A 19230-nucleotide genomic window follows, 5' to 3' on the forward strand; every position below is an offset into this window, starting at 1 on the left:
GTTTGCACTGCTAAAAAGAGGCAGACTGCTTTAAGGTTAAATTTTAAAAGTTGAAATAGATAAGGAGTTTCCATCTTTAGAACAAAGTTTTAAGAAACCTTTGGCTCTTCGGGTATTCTCTCTATATTGCAATTGTCTTAAAAGATAGCTAGAAGTACAACATTGAGTACCGGTACTTGGTCTCTGGGCTATTGTGTAGATCACTGAAATGACACAAAGTTTTTAAAATATATATAAAAAATAGAATGTAGAACTACGGTAATGTAGAACTGCTTCATGGAATATCACAAATATAGTTTCTATATTCTTTGGAATCTAAGATGATGTCTGTATGTATTCTATCTCGTCTTCTGAAGTCATTCATATTTTTCCCCATTACAGTGATACTGTTCCATTCTCATTCATCTAGGAGGAAGTAAGGAGTTTAGATACTAACAGAATATATCTAACACCTTCTGACAGCAAGAGAAATTCATAAGATATTAATCCTGCTGCACTTGTGTATCAGCACTAATGTTTTTGTTTTTTTAAAAAAAGTTTGGTTAGTTTGGAGGTTAAAAGTTGGCTCTCCAGAAAATTGGTTTGGATGAGAATGAGGCGGCACTCGAATGTCCGTGAGATTATAGAAATTGAAACTGGGAGGTAACCACTTAAAAACACAGAAGTAGATTTTATACTGGAAGTGCTGATAAATTTAGGTACGTGTATTGAAGTTGGCTTCCTTTTTGAAAGGTCTAGCTTTATTGGAAAGTTATCTTTCTAAAATGTATGCTTATAGTTTTGTTTATAAAAATACACACAAATTTGAAAAGTGTCCATAACTTGAGATACATATCAAATAAAATGTTGTTTTTAAAAAGTTGTCTTCTGTTTACTATTGGCAAGGGTTTCCCTTATTTCTAAATGTTAAGAGACAAAGATTAATTACTGGTAATTAGCTTCTGCAAAACTCCTGTTGACAGGATGGCTTGGAGAAGAATTTCTCCTAGGTTGAATTTTCTGTATTGCTGTCTTCTATTTACTTTATTAGGAAAGTAAATTACATTTTAATTCTTTGTTGTGTGGACAGTAGGGACATTTCTCTTTTTTCCATTGTCTTGTTCCAGACATCTATTCAAAATGGAATCAGTTAGCCCCATCAGTTTAAAACAGTTGCATGTTTTTGAAACCCCATTTTACTTTAATTGTCATAAGTGCACATATTGTTTAGCTGCAGTGTTTCATGATTGTTAATATTTCTAAGGAAAATACCCAAAACTCTTGAAAACACTTTGAAATATCTGAAGGTAAACTAGTGTTATAATTGTAGGCAGTGACTTAAACTTGAAAACTACAAAATAATTTAATTATAATTAATCTTTCAAAAATACGTATTTTAAAATGGCTTTCAAATAGCACTGCTACACTCATTAAGTTCCACTGATAAGACAAGTTTGAGTTAAGTGTGTGCCAGATTATGACAAATAAGCTCTACTTTTTTATTAACAATTTTTAATTAAATTTTAACAATGAAAAGCAAAGAACAAAATTATTGTTAATTACAACGATAAATAACTCTTAAACCTCTTACCTTAGTGTGGGTTGTAATGAACCCTAGCTACCTTACTGGTGTTGCTGTGCACTCCAGCGGCTTTTGGAAATACTTTTGAGCAAACATGAACCATCATATATTCCACGTTCTCTTCACAATTGTGGGACCAATTGTCCTGCGGTGTTTCACCTCCCACCGCCATTTACAATTTCTTATAATTTACATTAACTTACTAAGCTGCTTTACTGCTTTTGAAACGAATGGGAAAGGGAAGCTCTGAAATGCCAAAGGTAACTGGGGTCTGTTCTATTCCCATCAACTTCTCAAAATAGGATAGAGAAAACAACAGCATTCCAGCTGTAGAATAAATTCCCCCTTTTTTTGTAATACCACTTAACGGATACTGGAGGGTTTTTGGGGGGCTGCTGGTGGTGGAGGGAATTAGATCTGTACAGTCCTGTATCAGAAAACAGAGAAACCCCAATACAAAGCATTGCAGGAGTCTGTGGTGTTGAATCTCAGGCCTCCCCGTGCTTGGAACTCTTCCCTAGGAAACACACCCTCACTTCCCATGCACATCTCTCAACAGCCATGCTTCACACACCCCTTGAATGTTTTTGCCTAGTTGGAATGCTTCCTTGAACTCTTGTTGCTGCCTGTTGCTTGCCTGGATGGAGGATAGAGAAGTGTATGTGAGCGTATATAGAAACTAACTTACTCTACGGAGGTAAATTTTACTTTTATTGCTCTGTCCACTTTTGCCCCTGGCTCCGCCTACCACTTGCATGTGACTCTCAGAAGGTTGCTATGAAGGCACTTGGGCTGAAAATTTTTCCTCTCTTCTGCCCTTTGGGACTAATCCTACTCCTAGTTGGGCTTTTCTGGACGTAAGCATTAACACTCTCATAAGGAAATCAGTTATAACCTTTATTTCTAGCTAGAACTTTAATGGGATCTTTGGACCCCAATATCAGATTGTTACCATTAAAAAATAAAAGTGTTGAAGGGTTAAAATTGCATGGCATCATTACGCAGCTTGAAGTGACGCTTGTTTTTTGGTTGCAGTTAACACAGATAAGAAGTACTTCCAAGTAACTCACTGCATTTCTGTAAAAAGCGCATATAGGTGATAATTTAGCCATAGCTTAACTTCTGAAATAGAATTGCAAGAGTTATATTGACATTAAAGAACAAAAAAACTTCCAAGAAAGTATTTCATGATTCCTGAATTGCAGGATGGTGGTGTAGATGACCCTCATGGTCCTTCCAACTCTACAATTTATAATTCTAGTCTGTCATTCTGTGTATAGCTGAGGGTATATAAATCCATTTTCTGAAAACTGCTGTGTATCGCACTGTTCGAAAAAGTCATCCAAGCCTCTGGAGCAGATTTAGAGAACAAAGGGCACTGCATAGGAAAGTGAAATCACCTCCTTTCCATCAATGAAAACTTCTACTGGATCAACTATCCTGCTAAAATCTGAGATATTGTTCACAGTAGCATAACTGATGCTGGAATCTGGTCCCACTATCTGGAAGCACGTCCCACTTAACACAACTAGGCTTACTATTGAGTAATCACTCATCCTTGGGACAGAAGTTAAGGACTTATTGCCCATCTTTTCTAAGTGAATAATATTGAAGTTAATATTAAACCCTACAGTTCATTCTTTAGACTGAAGTAACTGTTTACATGAACATAGATAGTGTCATCAGAAAATAGATATATGCTGAAAGCTAAAATGTGTTTCCCATTCAATCGATTTTGCAGTCTGGTAAATGTCTACTCAGAAGTAAAACTTGTGGAGTTCATTTGAGCTTGCTATTAAATAATTAGGTATAGGACTGCAGGCTTTGTGGTACAACTCTCAACTTCTTAGCAGAACAGTGCAAAGTATTTTATCATTGATGAGGACAAATCTGCTTGCAGCAGAGGAAGTGATGGAAAGGAGAGGCACTCCATTAGCTTCTCTCCCTGAACTCCGATTTCAGTTGATCATTAGAAGAACTATGAAAAACTATTTGTACCCAAGTTAGCTTGTTTTTCCTCTTTCCTCCTCATCACTTTTTCCTTTTGTGTCACATGTTTTAGAATGATTGTGAGTCTGCAGGCAGGGGCTACCTTGCTATTTGGTTTGAGCTTATGTGGGCCCCTCAAGGGGCAAGAAGCAAGAAAAAAGCATCTTAAGATACATAAAAACTATGCCAAGTAAGTAGCTTTATTGAGTATCTTTGGAAAAGCAAACATGTTGAGGGCAATTGCTTATCAGTGAGGTTTACCAAATAGCTCATACAATAGTAAGCAATGATTTTGGATTATGAGAATAAACTTTGGTAAGCCTCAGCTTTTCTCCCTTCCCATTTCCCTTTCTTTGCATGTGAGCGTAGAGATAAAGAGCTTCCACTTTCTGTTTCAAATAACCTGCAGCTTCCCATTATGTCTGAACTTTGCAAGCGACAATTAATTCTAACTGGTTTGTTCAGGGAAACCAGGATTTAAGTGTGTCTTCAGATGCTGATTTCTTTGAACTTTGGGCAGGGTTCAATGGTAGAGCATCAGGTTTGCATGCAAAATGATGCAGATTCAACCCCCAGCTTCTCCAAATAGGGCTACTAAAGATTCCTGCCTAAAACCAGGCATAGACAATACTGGGCTGGATGGGACAGTGATCTCATATGGTGGAAGGCAGCTTCCCATGTTTCTATCAGTCTTAGAAACTCAAATGTGTAAGCTAATCACCAAATGCCAGCTTAAACCTCGGTTACTGTCACCGTCATGTAATGTCTAGGCACCATCCCCCCCATACAATTTATTTTCATTTTTATTTCTATGCCGCTTCATATTTTAAATCTCACAGCAGTTGACAACTTCCAGAATAAAATATATCCAAGCTTCAAGGAAAAGATTTCAGATCCTTCTCTAAGGTACATTTTGCTTTCCCCGTATTGATTAACCAATTCAATTTATAGAACTGCCCCATAGCAGAAGGACAGTAGGAAGCCAGGGTGGTTTAGTGGTTGGAGTGTTGGACTAGGACCTGGGAGATTAGGGTTCAAATCCCTATTCAGTCATGAAGCTCACAAGGTGACCTAGGAGTTGATCGCAACATCTTCACCTGCCTTGCAGGGTCGTCGTAGGCATTAACTGATGAGGGTGTGTGTGAACAATGTCCTTAGAGCAATAGGTAGGAGATAAATGCAATAAATAAGCTTTTCTGCTGACCTGCTTAAGAAAGCTGAAGATGGAGGTGTCTGTCATCAACCAACATCTGTACTAACCAGATGAACTGTTTTCCTGACTGGTTAATACAGTGGTACCTCGGGTTAAGTACTTAATTCGTTCCGGAGGTCTGTACTTAACCTGAAACTGTTCTTAACCTGAAGCACCACTTTAGCTAATAATGGGGCCTCCTGCTGCTGCCGCGCCGCCGGAGCATGATTTCTGTTTTCATCCTGAAGCAAAGTTCTTAACATGAAGCGCTATTTCTGGCTTAGCGGAGTCTGTAACCTGAAGCGTATGTAACCTGAAGCATATGTAACCCGAGGTACCACTGTAATGTGATTTCTGTCCCCTATAACATAGGGTTCTATCGTAGCTCAGAATGCACTGCTCGCTAGCATTCAGTGCTCCCTTTTCATTTTATTTTAGAGAGAATCCCTCCTAGAGCTTGTTTTGCTTTATAACTTTGCAGTCCACTAGCTCAGACTTGTCTTTAATCACTAACTTGGAAGCCATAGGTAACCAGGAATCCATTCAGCTGAGTGAGCAGGCTGGTGGAGGAGGGAAGAAGTGCCTGGTCCCTTCTTCATGCTCAGCTCAGAAAGTAGTGAGCTGGAGAAGTCCCCTCCTCTGTGTCCGGCATTCAAATGGATTAGGCTGCAGGACAGAGTTCTCAGCCTGCTGAGAGCTGGCAGACCTTTTTTTGAAGGCCAGCAACTTTTGTGGCCTTATTAATAGAAATCTCATACTTTTATTAATATATCTCAGTGGAGACAGAGGGGGAAGGAAAGGTGACACTGTTTCATTGAATCTATTGCCACATCTATTTCCTCACATGTCTACTGTACCTTCTGTGACCCATTATGTTGTAGTCAAAAGGAACGGACACAATATAGCTTGTTTAATTGTAATTTGAGAAGCCACTGGTAGAAACGCCAGGTGTTCAGTGAACACATCACTGAGTTAACAGTATTTCTTTTGAATATTAGTACTCTATAGTGAATGTGCCTTTTCGTGGAAATGCCTGGATCCTTTCTGTATATGCATCCTTGCTTTGATCTTATATATAAATGATCTACGTGAGATTAATACAATATATAAAGTGGGGTGAAAATTATTTTAACAGGCCTCTTTAGGGTTTGACAAATGGCCAAAGAACAGCAAGCAGAGAGGAAGGAGAAATGGACAATTATCACAATGGAGAGATGTAAAAAGTGATGTCCTCAAGGATTTGTATTGGGACCCCTTTAACTTGTTGATAAATTACCTGCTTTGCTGGTGACACCAAGTCATTTGGGGTGATAAAATAAAAGGGATTTCAAGGCATTCCAAAAGGTTCACTCTAAACTGGGTGAATTGGTATTTAAATGGTAATTGTGGTTCAGTCAAATAAGTGTAAAGTGTAAGTGTTGGGGCTTTCACTCACAGTGAAAGGGATCCTGATCTTGTCATAGATAGCTCAAGGAAACAGTTGGCCCTCTTTTTCAGCATTTGTGAAAAGGACAAAGTCTATGGCTGAGGATCATTAGGAAAGGGGTGGAAAATACAGTGCTGCCCCGCAAGACGAATGCCTCACAAGACGGAAAACTCGCTAGACGAAAGAGTTTTCCGTTTTGGAGGTGCTTCGCAAAACGAATCTCCTATGGGCTTGCTTCGCAAGATGACAATGTCTTGCGAGTTCCTGCTGGTTTTTCCCCCCTCCCCCCTTTTTCTAAGCCGCTAAGCCACTTATCAGCTGATCCGATCAGCAGATAAGCCGCTAAAAGCCTCTAAAAGCCGCTAATAGCTCTAATCCGCTAATCCTTCAATGGGCTTGCTTCGGAAGACAAAAAAAAACCGCTAGACGAAGAGAATCACAGAACGAATTCTTTTCGTCTTGCGAGGCACCACTGTAAAACTGCCAATATTGCAATTCCTTTATAAAAATATATGGTGCACCCAAAGTTGGAGTACTGTAAATAGGTCTAGTTGCTGCATCTTGAAAAGAATAATACAGAGCTAGAAAAGGACCACCAGAATTATTGGGGTGTGTGTGTGTGGAGCAACTATCCTCTAAGGAAAGAGCTACAGCATTTGGGTTTTGTTTTTTTAGTTTAGGGAAAAAAGTGAAGGGGGCCATAACTAACATTGTGTACCCTGCCACAGCCCATATCCTCTGGCATTCACAGATGACTTTGAGGGGAGCTCAGGTTCACTTCTGAACTTGCACTGGGATTTGCAGGTGTTTCTGCCTGCAAAGGTACGGTAAGTGAAGAACTCACTTTGTGCTGTGTTTTGAAGACCCTCAAAGGCAGTGAGAGGCTTCTTTCAAGTGTAGGAGGCTACCACCTTAAAAGTCTTCTGTAGGTTTCTCTCTTTGGGGAATGTACATATGATAAGACAGTCATGCAAAAAATGAATTTAAAAAGCAGTGTTAGGATGAATCTTTGGCATGTTTAACAAGGAAATAATATCTCTTGTTAATGAACTAGACAAAATTGTTGTTGATGCAGACTATTCTGTTCTTAAGTGGCAGTCCTAAAATTCTATTTTCATCAGAATTTGAATTGACTGTTAGTTGTACTTCATTTCTTTTATTGCTGTAGGGAGCCACGGTAGAAATTGTTTCATAACTTTGCTGCAGCATCAGTTAAAATGTTTATTCTGAAATCTGCTATATTATTTGTATTTAATTTAGTATCAGCACAAATTGATTCATCCAGATTTTGTAGTAATGGGAGAGAAATCCGGAAAGCAGTTTCCCATTCACCCCTTTTTATAATTTAACACATTTTGACGTCCTAATGTTCTATTGGGATTGCTACATTACATTACATTATTAATTGTGTCAGAATAACAATACAATTTTCTCTAGTTTGTCTTCCCATTGGCCCCCTGAGTGGCAAGTTGACAGCAAAGGCAATGGCAAGCCACAAATACTCCTTCTAGGCTGATTATTTTAAGCTTGCTTGCTGATTCTAGCCACATAGGCAGCTTTTCAAATGAGTTTAGCTATTCCAAAAGCTGATCAGAAATCCGTGTTAAAATTCTTTCTCACGGATCACCTATTGTAACCAATGGCTTTGCAACATACTTAAGCCACCTTGGGTCATCTCAGGGTGGAAAATTAAAAAATGAAAATATTGAATATTGTTTTTCATATGTGCTGCATGTGAGTTGAGTAAATATTACTCCTTTCTTTATTTCATTTATTTGATTTGGTTCGCCTATTCTAACCTGCCCAGGTAGGAGTAAATGCCTTCCTCTGGAATGTAATTGATTTCCTCTTGTTGCTATCCTGGATGTGAAAAGCCAATTCAGAAAAGTTACCTGGGTGTGAAAAGTTCATTTTCAAATAAATGAAATAATTGTCTGATCCTTCCACTTCCACTTGATGCAGCCTAACATAATAAAAAGTTGTCAAAATAACACATTCAAATACCATCTCTAGCATGGAATGTTTTGTCATATTGTATTCTGGGTCTAAATACTTTATTTTTTTTAAGGGGGTTTGTACGTGAACAAGTTGCATAGATTTCTGCAAACATTGTATACAGTGGTACCTCGGGTTACAGCCGCTTCAGGTTACAGACTCCGCTAACCCAGAAATAGTGTTTCAGGTTAAGAACTTTGCTTCAGGATGAGAGCAGAAATCGTTCAGCAGCGGTGTGGCAGCAGCGGGAGGCCCCATTAGCTAAAGTGGTGCTTCAGATTAAGAACAGTTTCAGGTTAAGAATGGACCTCCGGAACGAATTAAGGACTTAACCCGAGGTACCACTGTATTTCAGGTTTTTGTCATTGTGCAAGGAAGAGGAGGGGCATGCTGCCAAACTCCATCCCACTCCAGTGCAACACTTTTTTATTCTTTTCTGCCCTCCATGTGTTGGGTGGTCACGTTCTGAAACAAGGAGTGTCCTATAATCTTGGAAGGGGGAAAGTGATGCGCTGGAGGGGGTGGAGCGTGGCAGGGTGCCCCTGCTGTCCTTTGCTCAGTATAAGCCACATAGGGCTGCCATACGTCCGGAATTTCCTGGACATATCTGGGATCCGTCCGTCAAAAACAGCCAGTCCGTTGAAATTCGTCCAGGCAGAATTTCCTATGGCTGATTAAAACCCCGGGTATATGGCAGTCTATATCGGAAGTGTTGATTTTTTTTGGTGATTTTCATTATATAAAAAAACGCTCAAAAGCTTCATTGAGTGGGGGCTCAACAAAACTCAACAACTTTTCTAAAAAAAGCCTGATGTTGTGTACAAAAATTGTATGTGTTCATTCAAGTGTTTAGTTATATGTGAGAGACTTCAGGCATCTTCTTGTGTTGAGCAGTGCTTCATTTCTGTATGTGGCATGTCCATACTAGTTTCAACTCTTTCACCCCTGCGTGCATGGAAGTAGAGAGAGACAAGAGTTGGAGCTGTGTAAGCTCATGGCCCAGGCTTTTCCTAGCTGGCTAAAAATGGTGCCTTATCATCCTATCCCCATCCATTAGTGCATTCTTCTGTGTTAATTGAGAGGACTGTGGTCTTTATGTCCTGCTTGGGAGTTTGCCAAAAGCATCTGCCTGGCAACTGTGGGAAATGGGATGCAGGATGCTGGATCCAGTAGGGAGCAATTTAAAAGACAGTTGGTTCACAAAAACAAAAGCTAATGTTAGATCACATAGGTAATTTTGCTGAGAGAAGGCTATGGTCTTGAATATAGAGATTATTTCATTCCTGATGGATGGGGGACACGAGATATCCAGAGTTTAAAGATAGGAAAAGATGTTGTCATTGAACTCTGAATTGTATTTTTTTTTTAAAAAATGATATTTATTAAAAGTTTAACAATTACAAAAAAGCAAAAAAGAGACAATAAAAGTTACAATACATCAAAAAAAATAAAAAACAGAATAAAAAAGGAATTCAACAATATAAGTCAATAAAAAGTAAAAAGGAAAAAACAAAACACACACTACAACAAAACCAAAAACAAAAGCAGACAAAAAAATTTAAAAACTAAATCCGATATTCCCAAATCTTTATCTTTCATTAACTTGTTTCATCGACCTCCTCACGCCTCCCTTTTTTGTATTCTAGTTATTAATTATCTCAGCAAACCCTTTCCATCTTTCACTATATTCTGTCATTAATTTACCTTAATTTATTTTAACCTTATCTTACCATAAAAAGCCCTAAAGCTTAAAACTTAAAACTTATTTATACGTAATTCCTTAAAGCATTTCGACTAAAGCCGAACTCTGAATTGTATTTTCATATTGCTCAGTTTTGTATTTCCAGCGTTGGAAAAATATTTCACTTTCTTCTTTGAGCCCTGCACTGGGATTAAAATCTTTCAAATTCCTGGGTTTCAGAATAAAAATTTCCTCGGTAGCCATGCTCGGCAGTGTTTTGCTCAGTGTTCGAAACTCCCATTGTTTTAGGTGCACTTTGTGACAGGGAATTTCATTAGTGCAAGCAGCTTCTGAGCTCTGGGTACAGTACTGCACCTAAGATTTCAGATTAAAACTGCAGAGTGGTAGGAAAGGAGGACATTTTTCTGCCTTCCCACTTCCAGCTGCTACTCTTTGAAGACTGGAGAAGAGATTCTGTTAGGAATATTAGGGGAGTGGGCAGGGGCAGGACTAGACTATGTGGAAAATGAACATAATATTTTAGCTGCAGTTCATTCATTTTCAGTTGTGTATTCTTGTTATGAAAAAGCGAGACTAGACATTACATTGTTGTGCCCATAACCTCTGTTTAAGGTGCGATTTAGCTCCTAGTTTTCATATCTCAATTTCTAATACTTGTTTTGCTATATTTTAATATCCCCATTTTATAGCATAATCTGTGTTTATAAATGCAAATATACACCATCTATAATTCCTGGGTGTGGGAAAATGATAAGAAATAAGTGATGGAACCGCTGTCTGTTGTGTAGGTGGCTCAGTTTTAATAGTTACCAGAACTCATTAGAGAAACTAAGCAATGATAGAACACAACTTATGTAACGTTATAGCTTTGCTGTATTTTGTAGTGTGGTTTGTGTACCTTTTGACTTTTTTTGAGAGATGTACTATCAAGCTAAAGAGAGGTTTTAAAAATAAACTTGAGTTACTGTAATATTTCTCTATAATTTATTCTTTATCTCAGTATGCGGTCTTAAAAGGCCGTTTACAAACGGTACAACATAAAAACAGTCTTCAATAATAAAAGTTTCTAATTAATTGAAAATGCAGTCATTAAACTGTAATGGAGTCAAGTCTTTTGTTTCCTTATTTCATTAGTTTTTATCTGGCTTGGGCACAATCTGTAGTTTGCAATCCATGGTTTGCTTGTCATTCTTTCTGTAGCTGGCTGCTCTGAATGTCATAGCTCATCATTCCCAGCAGTTACCTCCTGCATGGGTATGGTGGGAAAAAATGATGTGGGGGCAAATCCGTGCGGTGCCAATGTCTCACTCTTTCTCCTTCCCCTTGGAAATGCGGGTGCTGCTAAATTAATGAACGATCCCACTTCTCGTTTCCTGTCCTTAAACAGTGGGGTTAAGGAAGCCATATAATGAATGGCAGTTTTTGTCTCTGCAGTAGCCATAGAAAGAACAAAGAGTTCTTAAATGTAAGAGATGGTTTGAATTCTCCCCCCGCCCTTTTTTGTATATCTTATTTTTGTAGTATTGGACTGGGGCTATATATGGAGCTGGTACCTCTGGATGCGAACGGGATCTGTTCCAGAGCCCTGCTCGCATCCAGAAGCGAACGTAACCCGCATCTGTGCGTGCACGGGTCGCGATTCACCGCTTCTGCGTATGTGTGTGACATCATTTTGACCATCTGCGCATGCGCGAGCAGCGAAACCCAGAAGTAACGCGCTCGATGTTACTTCTGGGTCGCCGCAGCATGCAACCCGAAAACACTTATGCTGAAGCTACTTCAACCCGAGGTATGACTGTATTGCAAGAAGAAGGGGACTGAGGATGGAGCTGCTCTTGGTTTTTAGGATAGCTACATTGATGAAACTCCTTTAGCACCCTTGACCAGTTCTGCACAAGCGGCTTGAAATGAAAGACTGCAGCTTAACAACTTTTTTAGTTTAAAGCTTATACACTTTAGTGTATAAAGTAACTGCTATTGAGGCCTCAATCCCTATGCGCACTTAACAGAGAATAAGGCCCTTTGAATTTAATGGGGCATCCGTCTAAGTGAAGATGCATGCATAGCATCAAAGCGTGCCCTTTTTTCAGTTAAATTTTACACATTGTTTGTGGCTTCTCTCTGTATCCTGTTAAGATCCATATTCCTGGGCTGCCTATGATGTGTTATGCCCTCTGTATGCTGTTAGAGAAGGACAGATTAAAGGAAGTGAATCTGGGTCACTTGCTTATCATAAAGGAAGGCTCAGCCCTTTAGCAACTGTACTGAGTCAGAGTTCTTTTCATGTGCTAGAGAAAGTAGTAATTCCCTTGAATTGTTGCATTAAGAGTACATTTCACCTTAACATTTTATTCTTATGGACTGGCCCTATCGAGGAGAAGCTCGTGAGGCAAACAAGCGGTCATGGAACACTCTTCTGTATCCACAGTCTTCAAAATTTAGGGAGGCAAAGGAAAAAAACAACCAGTGGGAAACTAAATTATAACTGTAAAATACTGCATAACATTTTAATGTGTTTCAGTAACATTTACATCTATATCAACGTAGTACTTTCCAGTTCACAAAAAGCAACTTGACAGTATCTGCGTGCCTTTTAGTTGATTTATAAACAGAAGTGACTACTGTGGGAATGAGTTCCACTGTCTTTTTATGTGCTGTGTGAAGGAGACGAAAGAAAGTACTACTCCACACAGCGCATAGTTAAACTATGCCATGGAATTTGCTTCCATGGGAGGTAGTGATGGTGACCAACTTGGATGGCTTTAAAAGGAGATTAGACATTTGTTGTTGTTGTTGTTGTTGTTGTGTTTCTGATTCATTTCAACAGAAGAAAAAAACCTGAAAGTAAAAAAGAAAAGGAAAAAGAATTACTGTATTTTTTGCACCATAACACTCACTTTTTTCCTCCTAAAAAGTAAGGGGAAATGTCTGTGTGTGTTATGGAGGGCATGCCTACGGGTGGCATGCCTACGGATTTTCCTCCTCTATAAACTACATGCGTGTTATGGTCGGGTGCGTGTTATAGAGCGAAAAATACGGTACATATTACATAATATATTACATTAAAAAATACAATCATTGATGGACTTCCTTCCTCTCCTTTCTTGGTTTCTTGTATATTCCACTTCCTCTCACTTTTTCTTCGTTTTCCCAGTCTTTCTCTCCTCCTCCCATTAATTCTAGTTCTAACTTAACACTTCTGAACATACTAAGATGAGACAAATTCATTGTTCTAGGCGCATTTTGCAACAGGGAATTTCATTAATGCGAGCAGCTTCTGAGGTCTGGGCTCAGTACTGCATCTAAGATTTCAGATTAAAACTGCCACTGCTGGAAGGAACCTTTTTCTGCCTCCCCACTGCCAGCCATTCTGAAGACTGAAGAAGGGACCCTCATAAGAATATTAGGGGGGTGGGCAGGGGAAGTATTTTTTTAATATATTTTTTTGCAGCCTTCAGATGAGGACTGGACTATGTGATTTTACCAGTTTTTGAGGAGCAGGCTGCAGTTTATTCATTTTCGACTTTGCATTCTTGTTATAAAAAAGTGTGCCTAGACAGTACTTTGTGGCACCTATAACCTAGGTTTAAGGTGCCATTTAGTTCCTAGCTTTCATATCTTAGTTGCTAACACTGATGCCCATATTAACTGGCAATATTTCAGTGGCTGGGTGGTTGTTGTTTTGGTTACCATTTGGCACACTAAAAAACAAAAACAAACCCAGAATACCACCTCCATCCATGCCCATGCTTGAGATTTGTATTGGCACTTGGTGGGATACTGTTGGAGACAGTGTTCTGGACTCGGTGGACCCTTGACCTGGTCAATGTATTTGGTATGTTCCCAGTAAGTAAATAAGAAGCATATAAGTAGAAGACTTGTAGCTAATTTTTGATATCCCTTTTTTAATCCTGTAAAACATTAATTAACATTGGCAATAATACCTTGCCGTTAAATAATTCATATATTGTTTATGTTGTACCACATTTCATAATGGCAAGGTCAATGCTTTTGAAGATCCTTTCAGTTCTGTAAGTAACATATAAATTAGCCTTTGACTTTACAATATGATTTTTCATTTTATAGTGAAATAAAACCTGTTGTGTTTGCTAAAGTTGTTGATTCCCTCAACTTTTCTAATAACTTAATCTACTTCATTTACAGGAAGTGTCCATCAAAGCTTGCTTGCTTCAACAGACACAAAAAAGTTAATGGGCAAAAGTACAGTTTTTAGGTAGGTAGATATTTTCTTAGTGTGTGTTAGGTTTTCTAGGAAAGATTTTCTAGTAATATTTGTAAACAGATAATAAATAAAGTTCTTCACTGATAAATATTTGATCCAGTCCCGGATAGAAAAGTAACCTGGATGTTTGTAGGCAATTTTGCAATCTTTTATTTTAATTTATTTTTTGTTGAACTTTGCATATAATGGCAATTCAGTATTGTGGAGGGTTTGTAAGGTGAGTGTTTTTCTTGAGAAAACATTTTGGAATACTTGGGAGGGGGGAAATGCCCAAATGGGAAGTTTGCTTCCAATATTATAGGTCTAATAAGGCAAATTGCTCCTTTTAAACTGAGTTGGTAACACTTTGTTGTGGTTGAATTACCGTTTTACTTAGTCATAACTGAAGTGTACCCTGTGTACATTTTTGTACATTATTTTAGTGGTTTTGTCATTGGCATTTTTAAAGCCACCTTGAGTGCCCATTGGGCCTTTTGTTAAAAGGTATGTTTATTCAATGTATTTATTTGAACCTTAATATTAAAGTGTTTATTCAGTTCCTCTCACTGATCCAACATTTGAGACTGCATTCACATAACTCTTCAGGGAAAAGCACTGCTCAGCTGTTTGGAAGTAGGAGTAGGCAATTGTTTTCAGTTCCTTGCTTTTCCATCCTGTTCCAGCCAAGCAGTTGAACAGCTGGATTTTAAGATTTTTGGAAGGGGCTTTCCACACGAAGCTCTGATTGATGCACATGTGTTCCTTCTTTGAGATTGGGATACTGTCTGGTATTTGTGCTAACATATTGTAATGGAAAACCTGTTCAGCCTTAAGAACCCTCTTGACCTTAACAGTCCTATGTATTGTTTACACAGGAGTAAATCCCACTGTGCTTGCTTACTTCCTGATAAGCATGCATAGGATTGAAGACTTAGAGCAGGATTCAGTGAAGACTTTTGCTAGGGCAGCAGGGATTTCTCCCTTCCCCGTCCCCTGTGTATTACCCAAATTGGGCTCTGGTGGGGCTGGGAGAACCAGAAGGACAATATGCGAACAGGAGGGGGGGTGGAGATGTTCCATCTGGCAAGTTGAAAAGCTTGTTGTGCTGGAATGATTGCCACAGAGCTGCATTGAATCCCAGCAAGTTCAAAACCTCATGAGTTCTGCAAACTTGAGGGAAATCGCTTCCATATGTACCTGCATATCTCCTTTGATCTCTTTCGGAAGTGGTACACCGTATGCCACCACTATTGGAATATTTTAAAGCTATGTCCTAATATCTTTGATTAAAGAGTTATTCAGGAAAATGTCTCCAGAGAGTTGTAGGTGGTAGACCTCCCTTTTATAAGCATAAGAGAGCAAAGTTTTGATGAGAAGACTCTCCCTCGGAGGAAAAATATTTCAAATTCCTAAGCGTCTGCATCATGTACTAAGGACAGTACCCTGAGCAAACTTGAGGGAGAGCAAGAATGCCAAATTGTTTGGTGTCAGAAGCAAATGTTAAGCTGTTTGGAGGAAACGTACAGAATTCCCGCCCGCCCTCCCAGCTCCAATCTATAATTAATCAGACATGATTTGAATTAAATATCTTCAAAGAGGAGTCTTACAGTTTGTAACCTTAAACACTAGATATCTAAAATCTGAATATGATTTTTGCCTTCCCTTAAAGAGCTTGTTATTCTTACAAAATCTGTTCTGCCCTTTTATTACTTCTCAGACAAGATGTAAACTACTGTTGAACAGATCATATACTAACTACCCCATTATGACAACATCTTTCTCTTAGCTGCTGTTACCACAGCCATGTGGCTATTTGTATGCCTATACTAGGGAATGCAAATCCCTTGTCTTGGCTGGGGAAGGGTACTCAAGTTAATGTTTTCCCTTGCCACTTAGAGATGCTTCAGGTTTCACTCTTTCTTCCCTTGTGGGAGTGCACATGGAGGCAATTCTCGTGATGAAAATAAAAATGATGAGAGTGCCTAAACCACACTGGCTTGTGGTACAGACCTAGTTTTTCCAAGAATTCCAGAAGTAGGTTCATATATCTCGTTTATACTTGTGAATAGACTCCAGTATAAGTTATTGCTAATAATACCTATTTCAAAAGCTGTGCTTGTTAAGAAGTAGCCATCGGTAGATGGAGTATGGGTGAGGAATTACCACAATTTCTTAGTTTTGGTGGAATGAGTAAAGATTTATAGTTCTTTGAATTTAAGAAAATCTTACAATTTAAATCCTTTAAAAACAGCCATAGAAGAATACAGTATAGGAAAACTAGGAGGCTAGAACTAATTATCACTGGAGAAAGAAAGTGCTTTGATCTTTGAGACTGAGACTAGGAAGGTAAAAATCATGCCTAATGGAAGATTCTTCAAAGAGAGCAAGCATTAGCGTAACATGTGCGAAATGACAATGCTATTATTGCTCCACTCCCTGCTCCAAAAAGGAGGAAATTATATTTTCCTTTGGCTAAATATGGCAACTCTGCTCAGGAGATGGGTGGACTATCATTGTCTCTATAGTTGATGTGCAAATGGGGAAACATCCCATGAAAGTTCCTTATGTTTACTAGGCAACCTTGGCATTATCGGATCATAGAGTTGGAAGGGACCCTGAGGATCATCTTAGTCCAACCCCTTGCAATGCGGGACTATGCAGCTGCCCAATATGGGAATCAAACTTGCAGTCTTGGCATTATTAGCACCACACTCTAACCAACTGAGCTATCCAGGCCTGGGTGATGTATCGATACGTCGCTCAGAACCGGTTTGAGGGGCAGAGCATGATGGTGCCTTCACCTGGCAATATATTGCAGGTGAGGCTTGCTTGGGCCTCCTTACTCCCTGCACCAAAGGTACAGCGCAAACTTTTCTGAGGAACAAGATCAAACTTAAATCTGCTATGGGTACTGATTTATGTCTTTCTGCTGGCAGTTTGTAACTTTAAGTGCAAGTATTGATAACTACAAAGCAATTCTGCCTCCCCCCTTTTTTTCTTTAGTGAGGGCAATGCAATGGTAGTAATAGTAGGGTAGGGTAGTGTTATAATGAGAAGGGAGTAAGTTGGCAAATAACATTCTTTCTGGCTTCACAGCATGCAAGATTACCTTGGTTGACTCTACTCTTCTTCACCCTTGCTAGGAGCAGCAGCTGCCACCAACAATTTCTCAGCTCATCATCACTTTGCTCAGCTAGAGTAAAAGAGGAGATAATCCCCTTAGCCTGTTAAATACTGCATTCCATTTTGTAGGTGATTTGTGAGCCAGTTGTGAAGTGAGAGAGCTACCTAAGTGTATTGGGAAAACCTGGAATTTACTTTTGTGTGAAATAAAAATTAGAGGAGTGAAGGGGGAACTGTGGATTCCATCCTGCTCACCCCCCAAAAGGCTTTCTTGTTTGTTTTCAGGGGGGGAAATGGATTATGGAATATTTTCTTTTAGAATGATGGGAAAAAAATGTTTAAGCCAAGGTGTTCATATATTTATTCCCCTGAAATGATTTCTAAAAGCTATGTAACACAAAGGCTTTCTGTAAGACTATGTATAGTGTCAGATCATTGCAGCTCTTGTGCACTGAGGACAAACAAGCCCTGAGTTGTAAACAGAGACTACTACTATCAACCTTAAGAGCAAGATGCATTTGTGCCTCTAGGGGCACTGCCATTGTCACAGGAGGAAGGAAGGTTTCAGTGCCTCTTGTTGGCATAGTTGGTGCATCTGTTTCTGTCCTTCACTGGGCCTCAAAGGACTGGAGCATAGTACAGGGCAACAAAAAAGAGCTGAAAGTGTACTTAACTTACCTGTACGGTATATTTATTGAGTCTTTGTTGCCTAGTCCCCACCTTTTCTCTGCTGTTTTTATGGAAATAAGTGTTTTATGTCTGCTTGACACTGTGAAGTACTGTAGGATACATAATAATTTTCTTTGTTTTACTAATGTTGTTTTGTTTCTTCTGTTTTTATCGGTTTTTGCCTGCTCCTCATAAACTAGCAGAACCAAAGAGGTTCCTTATAGCTCAGGTTCCTTACAGTTCAGCAGTTTGTAGCTCAGTTTGTAACAAACAAAATAAAAAGTAACTTCAATTTCGTCTTATTGTCTGACTAAACTGTTCTTTTCATATACCAAACATATATACCAAGATATAAATAATACAGTCTGTGTTCCTAATGTATGGAAATTGCTTTTAATCTGTAAAGGGTGAGAGAGAGAGCGCGAGAGCGCGCGCGCAATAACTTTCACTGAACATTAGTGGCTGGATATAAAAGAAGCTGGCCTAAGGAGGACATCATCATATATGACTTTGTTTTATCACTGTCTGGGCCCTTCATTGCTACAGTACTCCAAACACACATCCCTGTTGGTAAAGAATTAAGAATGTTACGACTAAGCAGAGATTTGTATTGTATGCATTTCTTAGCTTCCACTGCCCATTAACAAAGTAGGTATAATAGTTGCCTACTTCATGGTGTTATTGTGAGGACATACAAGTAGTAAATTAATTTGTGCATTTTTAGGAACACAAGGCAATTGATTATTTAATAGTAGTGTGTACAAATGAGTGGTGTAGACTGCAGTCCTATATCCACTTGGGAGTAACTCCCATTGAACTTCTGAGTAGGCATGTATAGATCAAACTTAACCATCAATAGCTAGGGAACTGGTTTGCTGTTTGGCACTGTAGAATTTTGGTTTGAGAGAAGCTATACATTGTGCTGGGTTTAACACGTTTTGTTTTGTGGAGCTGGAGCTGCTACATAAGAATGAGTATGATTAGGTTCAGATATGTAACACTAAACTATGGCTTCGATGCTTCTGCTCCCTTCTTTGTCACAGCCACAAGAAGATTGGAAACTTTCATTTCTGTTTTCAGCTAACTGGTGATCATTTTAGCCAAACCCAGAAATGTGGTTAACTTCAACTGTGGTTTAGGGAAACAAATCCTGGTTTAAGTTCGGTTCATTCCCCAAATGAGAGATTCAAATATAATGAGTAACTTTGGTTTTCAACAAACAAATAGAAGCAAATGCTTCCTCTTGCCTGTGGTAGAGGTGTATTACAGTAAACCATAGTTTAGCAAATTGTTAGAACTGGAGTATGTATGTGTGTTTTTAAGCATCATTAAATTCAGGAATTGCTTTACT

At 38.9% G+C, this 19230-nt stretch overlaps 1 protein-coding gene across 6 annotated transcripts in view; it reads left to right on the forward strand.

Annotated features, from left to right (window-relative positions):
- The window catches only part of CNOT2 (CCR4-NOT transcription complex subunit 2), a 56570-nt gene that overhangs the window by 14397 nt on the left and 22943 nt on the right, over positions 1-19230 (forward strand). The window contains exon 2 of one of the 6 annotated variants that reach the window (XM_082241119.1): positions 14030-14099. The exons of 3 other annotated variants lie outside the window; for them this stretch is intronic. The gene's annotated coding sequence lies outside the window, so the exon portion shown is untranslated. 2 more of the 6 variants (XM_082241120.1, XM_082241121.1) reach the window with 2 other exon arrangements.

This window comes from Podarcis vaucheri (genome assembly GCF_965113315.1).
Source record: "Podarcis vaucheri genome assembly, chromosome: 10".
NCBI classification, from domain to species: domain Eukaryota; kingdom Metazoa; phylum Chordata; class Lepidosauria; order Squamata; family Lacertidae; genus Podarcis; species Podarcis vaucheri.